Source organism: Phyllobates terribilis, unplaced genomic scaffold (genome assembly GCF_046119375.1).
Source record: "Phyllobates terribilis strain yellow unplaced genomic scaffold, ASM4611937v1 Scaffold_8__6_contigs__length_399053987, whole genome shotgun sequence".
NCBI lineage: Eukaryota > Metazoa > Chordata > Amphibia > Anura > Dendrobatidae > Phyllobates > Phyllobates terribilis.
This window is the reverse complement of record NW_027362768.1, coordinates 111,042,511-111,056,744: the sequence shown is the minus strand read 5'-3', so window position 1 is coordinate 111,056,744 and position 14,234 is coordinate 111,042,511.

The following is a 14,234-nucleotide window of genomic DNA, read 5'->3' as shown; positions in this document are numbered from 1 at the left end:
CCTCTGCTTGCAGTGGGCCTGCCATATCCCTAGTGAGTCAAAGAGCCGGTAGACAGCTACCCAGTTTACCCTTGACAGCTCCTACACCCTGTAGTTCAGGGCTAGGCAGTCAGCTCCGTAGGTCCACTAGGGCCACTAGAGGCCAGTTACCCGCACGCTGGAGGATTTAAAGTGTATAAATTGTTTTATTTATGTTTACCTGTGTATTGTTGCTTGTGTATAATTTTGTGTTTCTAGTTATTTTTAGGAATCCTTGGTGGATCTACCGGGAATCCTTGTACAATTAGTTGGAGCGTAACCCAGGATGGACTAGAGACTGTTAAGGACTCGGGGTAGGACAGACCCCTACCTGGTTATGTCTCCCTGTTTTGGTGAAATGGACACCTTGCTTCCCCTCAAAGACTGCACCCGGTTGCGGACACGCCGTGACCATTGTTATGTGTCTCTTTATTATAATGTTTTGGTTGTACTCTGTTATGTTTACAAAAATGTGTTTAGTCCCGGAGTACTAAATTTCACTAGGGGGGAATGTGGCACCCCAGGGGTCTGGTTTCCACAGTAATGTAATGTTATGTCTGAGAGCAGGTGGGAGGTCCTTTGGTCAGGGATCCTGTGCATACCACACCTCCTGCCCAGTCTTGGGAGGGGAAGAACTTCCCCTATATAAACCCGGGGCTGAAGCAGGGTTAGCAGTCTAGGAGAGTAGAGACAAGAAACAGTCATAGGAAGAAACAGCAGAAGCTCAGTGGGAGCAATACTATTACAAGTCAGGGGCTGGCAGCTGCAGAGCTCGCCCTGACTGAGAAGCTTTCTTACCGGACCCGGCGTCCGAGGCTGTGGGGACTAACTCTTACCCAGCAGCAGAAGCCGACCGGCAGGGGATTTCAGGTCCTCAGGCCCAGAAACCCGAAGGCACGGTCACACGCGTGGGACCAGCACCGCCATCGTGGAGCGGAAGCTACTAGAAGGCCCCGAGTCACCGGCCATACGGGTGAGCACCACATGGTACACTCAGGGACGTGGGCTACTTATATCCGCTTCTAGCAAGGTAGCCAGAAGAGTACAGCCAGTTTGGGAGGCCTACAACTCCGCCTGGCCAGGGGAGATCCCATCTGCTCAAGGACTGACCAGGCCCCGTTCGCTAGCAAGTACTCCGGGAGGGTCTATCGTTGTTACCAGTAAAGACCCTGAATTACACCGCACCGTCTCTGAGTGGTTCCTGCTACCCTCATTTTCCACGTCGGCTGCCCTGAGGCCATACCCCTCCCGTTGGGGGTTATACTATCACGCTGCACAATTCTACACCGGCCTCAGCGGTCTGCCCTGCAGTGGCAGCTCCATAGCTGCAAATCAAAGGGTGGCGTAGTCGTCACTCAAATAACATCTATCAAGACTGCCACACACTGAGTTTGACTCCCTGGGCACGGACCGGGTCCCCGCCACTCGGAGACTACAACCCTCATCTGATCCGGTTCCGGGTAAGCCCCCGTGCGCGAGACGCTGCGCGACACAGCAGGCCCAGGGGCGCATCAAAAGCATATCTCATTCAGTGAACAAATTCATGGCTTTTGCCCTTGTGGTCAATGTAAGGCCTGTCTCAACACTGTTCGGAGTAAGGAATTTTTTAATTCAACTAAGGATCGAAAATCTGTGATAAGACAGTTCCTTACTTGTTCAACAAAGGCGGTGATCTATGTGGCGGAATGCCCATGCCACAAAATATATGTGGGCATGACCACCAGGGAGTTCAGGATTCGCGTAAGAGAACATGTACGCGATATCGAAAAGGCCTAAAATTCGGATGAAGAGGAACAGCTAAAAACTCTCCCCAGACACTTCAAACGCTTTCACAATGCTGATGCAACATTTTTAACAGTGAAAGCCATAGACAAGGTATCCTTGGGAAGTAGGGGGGGTGATTTATTTAAGACCCTATCCCGTGTTGAAAGTCGGTGGATCTATCGATTAAATTCCATAGTATCCCATGGGCTTAATGAAAATTTTGGTTTTGGTTCATTTTTGGAGGTTACTGTGTATTTTATTCCTGTGTGTTCTTAATTGTTTTTAATATCATCTTTTGTTCATTTTTATATATAGTGGAGATTTCTTACTATCCATCTTTTTGCTGTGATCATTGTGGTCGTTTGTCGTTTGGGAATCCATTTCGCTTGAGTATATGCGTGACGGAGATTATCATGAGATTTTCATGATGGAGGATCAGCATAAATGTGTGGGTTTTTTGTTTTTTTTTCTTCATATTTATTCATGACAGTATATTATTTGGATTTAATGTCATATTGATACATGTTTGTCTGTTCACCATTTTATATGCACTGTTGTTTCAGACCTATTTGGTCTTTTTACATTTGGCACTTTAATTCATGTGTCACTTATTCCGGCACACACTTGAATTTAATGTTATATTCATGTTATTATGATCTTCATTCATCTATTTCATACATGCATTTGATATTTCCGACCTATATGGTCCATCGGCACTTGACACTTTCAGTACGCATCACTTATGTTAGCACACACTTGGTCCCATGTTCTAACCTAATATGTTATCACACTGTTTGTATATTTATTATATATAACTCAGCAATGTCTTTGATCTATATCATCTCTTGGCACTTGGCACGTTCATCATGCATTATTTATTTTATTATGTAATTATTTAACATATCATTATTCATATTAATTTTTATTTTTCATTTTTTCTTTTATTCTATGCATAATATATGAGGTTAATTATATTTATTGTATATTTATTGCTATTTCATGTATTTGATATATATATTTTTTATGTATTGTGTGATATATTTTTTTAATTCATTTTGGTTATTCAAAATATTACAAATATAATGAATTTCATATATATATTTTTTATGTATTTTTGTACACTTCTATGTAATTCTCCTCACATGATTTTTCAATATAGCATAAAATTCTCAATACATTCATTCATAACATTTAGTTAATACAAAATAACCCATGTTACTAAAATCGCCTTAATTTTGTACATTTATAATAATACTTATTCATTTGGGTATACTCTGCTCGGCACTGACCTCTCTATATATTCCCTGTAGTGCAGATGGGTGCGCGCATGTAGGATAGACTAACTTCCTGGTTCTTTCCAACATGGGCAATGTGACCGCTGGCGTTTGTATTGCTAAGCAACCCAGCGCTTACGGGTCACGGACCATGAACGGAAGTCCGCCTTTCATAGGAAGTCATCATCTGACACGCGCGCCGAGCACCATCTGACTTCCGGCGGCTGTTGATTGAACAGCTGCAAATGCTGTTCTAACGATCAGCAACCCCTATATATAACTCACATTACACATCTAACATTGCGCTCCCTGAAGAAGGCTGATGAAATGCGCGTCGGAGCGCGTCTTGTTTGTTCACCCCTCTATTCCACCAGGTAATGGACACCACGGCAAACACTGTACATGTGATTATATGTATATTGGGTTTATTTTAAACCATGAATGCGAGCTACTAACACCAATTCCATGTCATAAGATTGCTGTGCAACTTTATTTATATTTTTGGGCATGTTATAGCTACTGGGTCCAATTTGTATACTTTATATACCACAACTTTGCTGTTAGCACCTTGTGAGCCATTTGTATGGTAACGTGATTCAATGCCATTTTTTTGACGATACCCACCTTATGAAGTTACTGGTGTGCTTTTTATCAAGCTTTTATTGTGTTATGACTTTATTTAATAAAAGTTAAATTTTATGATCTGATATACTCAATTTCTTGCTCTTTTTTGGATTAATATCCTATATGCAAGTAGTCGCTACATATTGTTTGAGTTTTTTGTGATCAACATCACTATATATGGGATACCATTGTGGGACTTTTGTAAGCTCATATTTAATATTCTGTTTTATTACAGATTTAGTTCCAGGATAATAGACCTCAAAGCCAGGATGCAGTCCTGGCAGGATAAGGCCTCCTATACCTGATTATAAACATTACCTTGTACGGTAAATTGTCTCTTCAAAGAGAAAGAGGGCTTGAACTCTAGTGCCACCTTTTGAAAGTAACAATTCTAAAAGTCAAAAAACAAAAAAGCAGCCTCACCGTGTCCTATTTATATGACTCAGTCCGTCTTACAATGTTGTGGGTCTCCAACCAGTAGCCGTGACTTACGGCTTCACATCGGAAAATAATTTTGGTGAGTCCCAAAAATAATTAAAATCCTCAATTTATTTCAAAATAATTTAAAAGATCATACAGGTTGGGAATACATCTCAACGCGTTTCTGGCAAAAAGCCCTTATTCACTGAGATACAGATTCCTTATGATACATGGTATAAAAACAAATGGTAACCAACCCGTTGATCAATAAACACATATGTTGACAATCAATCACATTTGAGAATAGTTGGCATAATCACAAGGCTAAATCACAAGGAAAACCAGAAGGAGAGAAAAAAAACAGAAGAAGAGAAAAAAAAAAAACTCTATGAAAAATGTGTTTATGATATCCTGGATGATAATGAGACGTATAAAAGGATACAATTTAATCCTACAGAATCATGAGAAAAATCTTGAGTAAATTGGTTGAAGATGGAGAAAAAATGGGGGTGTTTACTGAAAAAATGAGTTATAATATTATACCTGATAATCCGAAAACACCAATTTTCCATGGGCTTCCTAAAACCCACAAACTAGAATTTCCTACACCTTTACGCCCCATTATATCGAGTATCTCTTCTTTGAATGAAAATTTGGAATGGGTAGATTTTTATCTAAAGCCATTAATTCCCAGAACATCGGGTTACTTAAAAGACACGTCATCAGTAATTGATTATATGAAAAATGTAAAATGGTCTGAAAAATCTAAATTTCTGTCTTGTGATGTGGTAAATCTGTTTTCATCTATTCCACATAATCTGGCATTAACTGCTGTGTTCCACCATTTACAAAAATATAGCGGCTATACGGACGAAATGAAGGAAATGATTATCCGTAGTATTGAATATCTCTTTGGGCATAATATTTTTATGTTCAATGAAGAATATTATTTCCAAATCAAAGGTTGCCCAATGGGCTCATGTTTCTCCCCATCTTTAGCCGTACTTTTTGTATCATGGTGTGAAGAAAGCGCTATTTTCACAGACAAAAATCCTTTTAAAAATTACATTGAACTATATGTTAGATATTTGGACGATGTTTTACTAATATGGGTAGGAGAAGTGGAAAAAATCCCATATTTTTTATCCTATATCAATGCTAATGATGTTAATTTAAAATTTACTTATGCTGAACCGCAAGACAAAATCAGATTTTTGGATTTGTATCTCATGGGGGATGTAAAACAACAAAAGGTTAGATATCGCAACTATAGAAAACCTATTAGTGGGAACACTACGCTTAGAGCAGACAGCTGCCGCCCCGCCCATTCTGTGAATTCAATCCCCTATGGTGAATTAAATAGAATTTATAGAAATAGCTCTGATATCACACTATTCAATGAACAAGCAAAAGTATCAACATCTAGATTAATGGAAAGGGGGTATAAGAAAAAACATATTGATTCAGCATCAAAAAAAAAGTTCTTGTAAGAAATACAAGTACAATACAAGTATTAATAACAACCAGAAACAACCAGAAACCAATAACAATAAAATCAAATAATATGGACAAAAACACCATCTTCAATACCCCATATAGTTGCCAATTTCAGGAAATAAAAAATATTATAAACAGATATGTCCCTGTATTATTCCAAGATCGGGACTTAAATAAAATCCTGAAAAATTGATTAGTATGTGTGCTGAGAAAAGGGAGATTAATAGGTGCTACTCTTTCCCCAAGTCTATACATACCACGAAAAAGTGATAAAAAAACCTGGCTAAGTTGTAAAGGTTTTTTTAAATGTGCATGTTCCAAATGTACGATGTGCCAGTATACATTGCAAACTCAAAAAAATTGATGCAGCCAATGATATTAAAAGATTTATTAATTGCAATACAAATTATGTTGTGTATTGCATATTTTGCAAAGAATGTAAAATAAAATACATTGGCTGCACAATACGTAAATTAAAGAAAAGGATGGCAGAACATGTCACCAACATCAAAAATAAAAACACATCCTATTCAGGAGCATGCAAGCATTTTGTAGAGAGACATAAAGGGGAATTAAACAATTTTTCATTCTATGGGCTAGAAAAAGTGGATATTCCTATTAGAGGAAAAAACTCCTCCTAAGAGAATCATTTTGGATCATTAAACTTGATACAAAATACCCCAACGGCATGAACCATAGGAATGATACTCTTTACCTATATTAAATCTTAGGGATTTGAATGCAGGTTTTTGTTTTTGTTTTTTTTCTTATGTTTTTTTTTCTCTCCTTCTGGTTTTCCTTGTGATTTAGCCTTGTGATTATGCCAATTATTCTCAAATGTGATTGATTGTCAACATATGTGTTTATTGATCAACGGTTGGTTACCATTTGATTTTATACCATGTATCAAAAGAATCTGTATCTCAGTGAATAAGGGCTTTTTGCCAGAAACGCGTTGAGATGTATTCCCAACCTGTATGATCTTTTAAATTATTTTGAAATAAATTGAGGATTTTAATTATTTTTGGGACTCACCAAAAATTACTTTCCTAAAAGTCAATATCGACTCTTTAATGAGCCTTGCCACATGACTTAGGATAAAAGCCAAACAAGAATCTCAATTTGCAGCCCCATGTTCCAGGGTGTTGCGCCTCCTCAGTGCAAAGCATGATATCTGATTTGGCTATCTAAGGAATAACATTTCTCCTTGTGCAGAGAGTGATATGCCTGACATGCCAGTGTAAGGAGACTTATAGGCCATGCAATGCTCCTCTGGAAAATGTAATATGCCAATTGCCTATATTAAATTTCCCAACCGAGCATTGCGTGGCCTATAAGTCTCCTTACACTGGCATGTTAGCCATGTCATTCTCTACAAGCAGAGAGATTACATTGAAAGCCTATTGTTCTTTCATTTTATGTATGTATCCTTCTATCTATCTACGTACAAATCGGTCTATTTCTCATACATCTACAAATTATTATATTTTATTTTATTTTCATTAACTATATAGCTAATTAATTACATATTTTAGTTAATTTAGCATGTATTATTTTATTTTAGTTAATTATATCCTTTTTATTATTTTTATTAATTTATTAATTTATTTAATGCAATAATTTATTGTAATGCATTTATTTTATTTTAGTTAATTATCTAGTTAGTTAATTATTTATTTTAGCTTTATTTTAGCTAACTCATCATGTATTATTTTATTTTAGTTAATTATGTCCTTTTTATTATTTTATTAATTAATTTTATTTAATAATTTATTTTAGTATTTTATTTTAGATAATTATGTAGTTTAGTTATCGTATATACTCGAGTATAAGCCGACTGCTGCAGCTACTAGGTGTGCCCGTTGCTAAAGGAAAATGAATATTTACCCTTCTCCACGCCCATGGGAGTGGAGAGGAATGAATATTAATTTCTTTAATAGCGTGCGCACAGTGTCAGTGTAACATACCTGGCGGCGTCCTTGCATGGTGGTCCATCTCCCACTGTGCAAGAGCGCGCACTTGATCTCCAGTCCAGAATGTCTCTCTGGCTTCCCTCCATGCTGTCTGTTTGTGTCTGTTTCTGCTGCTTAAGGGCGGCGCCCGATCACTTCCTGCTTTTTGTACCTGCTGTGGGTCACACCCCTTGTGCGTCCTCAGCCTATTGCTGTCTGTCACCTGGTATATAGCTCAGCTGCTCCCATCTATCCCTGCCTGAGCATAGTGTTTCATCCAGTGTGTGCTTGCACTCTGAAGGTGCCAGGTCCTGTTCTTTGTCTCCTGCCTTGCGGTATCAGTTCCCGTGTCTGAACTGAGTCCTGTCTATGTCTCCTGCCTTGCGGTATCAGTTCCCGTGTCTGAACTGAGTCCTGTCTGTGTACTCTTGCCTGCTGCCTTTCCTGGAGGCTGTATTTCCAGGCCTGTCTGAACACGCTCCTAGCCTGTTCCTCCCACCTTCTAGGGGCCGATTACCTAGATCCGTTCCTGTATCTTGTCTTTCATTTTGTCCTTTCTTCTGTCCTTTCTGCCATCAGATATGTCCCCGTCATCCTCCTTTCCATCGCTTTCCCCTGTTGTTTTACATATTCTTTCTCCCCTTTGTCCGTACCCTGTATCTGGGTCTCCGCCCCTCTCTTACATCGCCGCATTCACTTGGGTATTTCCCTTTTAGTATACATGGGTACCGCCCCCTATCAACACCGCTATCTCCGTATGGGGATTTTCTCTTGGAGTGTGCGCATGCGCCTGTACGGACCCGCGGACTTCCTGTCATGCGCACTAGACACGCCATGCGGTTCACCGCGTGCGTGTGAAGCGCTTGCAAACAGGAAGTCCATTTAACACGGCGGTCTTTCCTGTACATGTACGCATGCGCCGAACCCCTCCAACACTCACCTCTATTACTGACAGCTGGCTGAGATGTATTTAAAACCAGACAGGATTCATACACACACACGCCCCCTCAGAAGAAGCACTCGCGAAACGGCGTCGTCGGGGTGGTTCCCTACAAGCTCTTTTCTCTGGCAAGTAATATATCCTTATTCTTGGACTTCCTTTATACACTCTATATATATTTGTATTTCTATATGTGCAACATTTATTTTTTTATGTATGAGCATTCTCTATATGCATTAGCATCTTACACTTACCAAGTATGAATATCCTTTATATGCACTAGCACTTTATATTATTAAGCATTTATTACCAATACTATTTTTCAGTATTTATGCCCTTGTTGGGTATGAATATCCTCTAGTTGCACTAGCATTCTATATATTTAAGGATCCATTATTAATGTGATTTTGAACCTATGTATTCGCATTTCCTATGATTGCTATTTGTAAGGAGATATACTCCTACCTAAACATCGGACTCATTATTAGCATTAATTGGTTCAGTGAGCTATTGTGTAGGGAACTCAAGGGTTCCTGCCTTTTTTTAACATTTTTTTATTGTTTGTCTACTTTTTATATGTATACCTCAATAAAATTATATTTTTAATTATGAGTTTTATGCTTTCCGGTTATAGCTGCACTTATTTGCGGCAGTTTTTGTGTCTTTAGTGTATCTTGTCTGTCCTGTCTGAACATGCTCCTTGCCTGTTCGTCCCGCCTCTCTGGGGGCCGATTACCCAGACCTACTCCTGTATCTTGTCTGTCCTGTCTGAACACGCTCCTTGCCTGTTCCTCCCGCCTCTCTGGGGGCCGTATTCCCAGACCCGCTCCTGTGTCCCGCTCCTGTGTCGGTCTCGTCCGTACACTCAGTTCCAGTCTGTACTCTCTCCTATCTTTCATCTGTCTTTTCTCTATGTCCGTTCCTTTCCTTTTTCTGCAGAGTCTGAACTCGTACCTAACTCCTGCCTGTTGTCTCTGTACTCCCGTTTGTGAGTTTGTGGTCCACTCGCTACTTCACTGCAAGTACCCTGTGGGTGTCTGGCTCTGCCTTTCCCTTCCTGTCTGTTCAGTGTGAACAGAGCCCTGTCCCCCCTACTCAGCCTTGCCTGCTCTGACTCCTTTGCTCACCGCTCCGGCGGTTCTAGTCTGCTCTGACTCCTTTGCTCACCGCTCCGGCGGTTCTAGTCTGCTCTGACTCCTTTGCTTACTGCTCCGGCAGTTCTAGCCTGCTCTGACTCCTTTGCTCGCTGCTCCGGCAGCCTTGCTCCGCTCTGACCCTTTTGCTCGCTGCTCCGGCAGTCTCGCTCCACTCTTGCTCACCGCTCCAGGCGGCCTCGTCCTGCTTTACTCTTGCTCACTGCTCCAGCAGTCTCGCTCAGCTCTGATCCTTTGTTCACCGCTCCTGGCGGCCTTGTCCTGCTCTACTCTTGCTCACCGCTCCAGGCGGCCTTGTCCTGCCCTGTTCTCGCTCACCTCTCTGGGCGGCCTCACTCTGCTGTGTTTGTCCGCCACATCTGTGGTTCTGTTCCTGAGTCCCAGTGTGTACTGGGTCCTATCCCGCCAGTGTCCCTACCTGCTAGTGCCTCCCTGTCTGCACTCTAGCTGTGCTTGCCTGTACCCCCCTGCCTGCATACCCGCCTGCCTGCATACCAGTCGTGCCTGCCTATACCCACCAGTCTGTGTGCCAGCCTACCAGTCTGTTCCTGTATTCCCCTGTGTGGGTCAACAGCTGTGTCCGGGGTCTGTCCTGGAGTAGCACCTGGTCCCTCTGCTCGGTTCCTCCTTGGTGCACTGGCGTCGTATGCCGTCGTGCGACCCTAGTCGGATCGGGTGAATACCTAGTTAAGCCCCTCCAGGCATTCACTCTCCGGCACGGTCCAGTGGAATCACTACAATCACACGCACACGCCGCTCAGCCCGGGCGTGTGCATAACAGCATGCTCAGGCCATGGTTCCCGTTGAGCCCCACGGCCTTCGCTCTCTGAGAAGTTTTCCAGCGAATACATGCATTAAAATAAATAAGTAATTTTTTTTTTCCTTAGCTGAGTTCCAGGCGAATTACGCACCGTCCAGATGGATCTATCAGCTCTCGTTCCTGCGGATCCGCCACGTTACTATGGGGATCCAAGACAGTGTCGTGCATTTGTGGAGCAATGCATGCTACACTTTAAGGCCTACCCTCTCTATTTTCCTTCCGATTGGGCTAAAGTGGCCTTTATGATTGACTACCTAGCGGGTGATGCCTTGAAATAGGTCACCCCCCTATGGGAAGCATGGGATCCTGTCGTCCTTGACCTGCAGGCCTTCCTGGTGGCCTTTCGTATGGTCTTCGAGGACCCTAACCCTGAAGCCCCTGCTGAAGCTTCACTTCCCAATATCCCGGAGCAGCCCCGACGGGTAATGTGTGTGGGTAGCGCAATAGTCCTCCAGCCCAATGAGACTACTGCCCACCCAGAATCCTCACAGGGTGACTACGCTTTCTGGAATACTTCTCCCAACCTCAAGAGGCAGTCCAGACGTGCTAGACGTAGAGGCAAGCCGTCACGCCAGGGTCTGTCCTCCCTGAGACCTCCTGACCGCAACCTTGAAGTCCCTACTGAAGCTTCATCTCCCTGTATCCCGGAGAAGCCCCAACGGGTAATGTGCGTGGGTAGTGCACCAGTTCTCCTGCCCGAAGAGACTTCTGCCCATCCAGACTCCACACAGGAGAACTTCCTGCACCCGGCATCAGATGCTTCACCCACTTTAACCGGTGTGCATGTCCAAGGATGCTCCAAAGCTGTGGTTACCTCAGAGTCTGTGCACCTCTACTACCTGGTGGAGGACCCCCTGTTGCCTCCTGAATCCTCCGGGATACCACTCGATGACAAATGGAGAGAGACTTCTCTACACCCGGTACTCGATACTTTGTCCGCTTCGTCCTGTGAGCCTGACAATGGGTACCCCAAAGTGGTAGCTACCCCCGAGTCTCTACACCCCTCCGACCAGGCGGAGGACCTCCAGTTGTCTCCTGAACCCTTCGGGGTGCTACCTGGTAGCGAAAGGACAGAGACTCTCCTATACTCTGTACCTGATACCTCGCTCGCTTCGTCCAGTGAGTCCAACCTAGTGTACTCCAAAGCAGAGGTTACTCCCGAGTCTCTACACCCCTCCAACCAGGCGGAGGACCTCCAGTTGTCTCCAGAACCCTTCGGGGTGCTACCTGGTAGCGAAAGGACAGAGACTCTCCTATACTCTGTACCTGATACCTCGCTCGCTTCGTCCACTGAGTCCAACCTAGTGTACTCCGAAGCAGTGGTTACTCCCGAGTCTCTACACCCCTCCGACCAGGCGGAGGACCTCCAGTTGTCTCCAGAACCCTTCTGGGTGCCACCTGGTGGTGAATGGACAGAGACTTTCCTATATCCTAGATCTGATACCTCGCTTGCTTCGTCCAGTGAGTCCGACCTAGTGTACTCTGAAGCAGAGGTTACCCGTGAGTCTCTACACCCCTCTGACCAGGCGGAGGACCGCCAGTTGTCTCCAGAACCCTTCGGGGTGCCACCTGGTGGTGAATGGACAGAGACTTTCCTATACTCGGTACCCGATACCTCGCCTGCTTCGTCCAGTGAGTCCGACCTAGTGTACTCTGAAGCAGATGTTTTCTCTGAGCCTCTGCACTCTTCTGACCCGGCGGAGGACCTCCAGTTGTTTCCTGAATCCTCCGGGGTACCACCAGATAACAAAGAGACAGTGACTTTTCCTCATTATGTACCTGATAACCCGTCTATTTCTTCCTGTGAGCTTGACAAGATGTACCTCGAAGCAGAGATTACCCCCAAGTCTCTGTCCCCCTCCAACCCGGTGAAGGACTTCCAGTTGTCTCCTGTACCCTCTGGGGTGCCACCTGAAAATATGTGGAGAGAGACTCCCTTGTGTGCTGTTCCTGGTACTCCACCCGTTTCGTCTGTTGCTGAGGATGGCTGGATAGGAGGTAGCATCCTAGTTAACCAGATGAGATCAGTTTTTCCTGTGGACAGTGGAAGTGATCTCCTTGAAGTGAACGACTGGTCCTCGAATTCCCTGCGGAAGATTCTGGCAGGCCTGAAGAAGAGGGGGCGTAAGGGGGGGGGTACTGTAACATACCTGGCGGCGTCCTTGCATGGTGGTCCATCTCCCACTGTGCAAGAGCGCGCACTTGATCTCCAGTCCAGAATGTCTCTCTGGCTTCCCTCCATGCTGTCTGTTTGTGTCTGTTTCTGCTGCTTAAGGGCGGCGCCCGATCACTTCCTGCTTTTTGTACCTGCTGTGGGTCACACCCCTTGTGCGTCCTCAGCCTATTGCTGTCTGTCACCTGGTATATAGCTCAGCTGCTCCCATCTATCCCTGCCTGAGCATAGTGTTTCATTCAGTGTGTGCTTGCACTCTGAAGGTGCCAGGTCCTGTTCTTTGTCTCCTGCCTTGCGGTATCAGTTCCCGTGTCTGAACTGAGTCCTGTCTATGTCTCCTGCCTTGCGGTATCAGTTCCCGTGTCTGAACTGAGTCCTGTCTATGTCTCCTGCCTTGCGGTATCAGTTCCCGTGTCTGAGCTGAGTCCTGTCTTTGTCTCCTGCCTTGCGGTATCAGTTCCCGTGTCTGAACTGAGTCCTGTCTGTGTACTCTTGCCTGCTGCTTTTCCTGGAGGCTGTATTTCCAGGCCTGTCTGAACACGCTCCTAGCCTGTTCCTCCTGCCTTCTAGGGGCCGATTACCTAGATCCGTTCCTGTATCTTGTCTGTCCTGTCTGAACACGCTCCTTGCCTGTTCGTCCCGCCTCTCTGGGGGCCGATTACCCAGACCTGCTCCTGTATCTTGTCTGTCCTGTCTGAACACGCTCCTTGCCTGTTCCTCCCGCCTCTCTGGGGGCCGTATTCCCAGACCCGCTCCTGTGTCCCGCTCCTGTGTCGGTCTCGTCCGTACACTCAGTTCCAGTCTGTACTCTCTCCTATCTTTCATCTGTCTTTTCTCTATGTCCGTTCCTTTCCTTTTTCTGCAGAGTCTGAACTCGCTCCTAACTCCTGCCTGTTGTCTCTGTACTCCCGTTTGTGAGTTTGTGGTCCACTCGCTACTTCACTGCAAGTACCCTGTGGGTGTCTGGCTCTGCCTTTCCCTTCCTGTCTGTTCAGTGTAAACAGAGCCCTGTCCCCCCTACTCAGCCTTGCCTGCTCTGACTCCTTTGCTCACCGCTCCGGCGGTTCTAGCCTGCTCTGACTCCTTTGCTCACCGCTCCGGCGGTTCTAGTCTGCTCTGACTCCTTTGCTCACCGCTCCGGCGGTTCTAGTCTGCGCTGACTCCTTTGCTTACCGCTGCGGCGGTTCTAGCCTGCTCTGACTCCTTTGCTCGCTGCTCCGGCAGCCTTGCTCCGCTCTGACCCTTTTGCTCGCTGCTCCGGCAGTCTCGCTCCACTCTTGCTCACCGCTCCAGGCGGCCTCGTCCTGCTTTACTCTTGCTCACTGCTCCAGCAGTCTCGCTCAGCTCTGATCCTTTGTTCACCGCTCCTGGCGGCCTTGTCCTGCTCTACTCTTGCTCACCGCTCCAGGCGGCCTTGTCCTGCCCTGTTCTCGCTCACCTCTCTGGGCGGCCTCACTCTGCTGTGTTTGTCCGCCACATCTGTGGTTCTGTTCCTGAGTCCCAGTGTGTACTGGGTCCTATCCCGCCAGTGTCCCTACCTGCTAGTGCCTCCCTGTCTGCACTCTAGCTGTGCTTGCCTGTACCCCCCTGCCTGCATA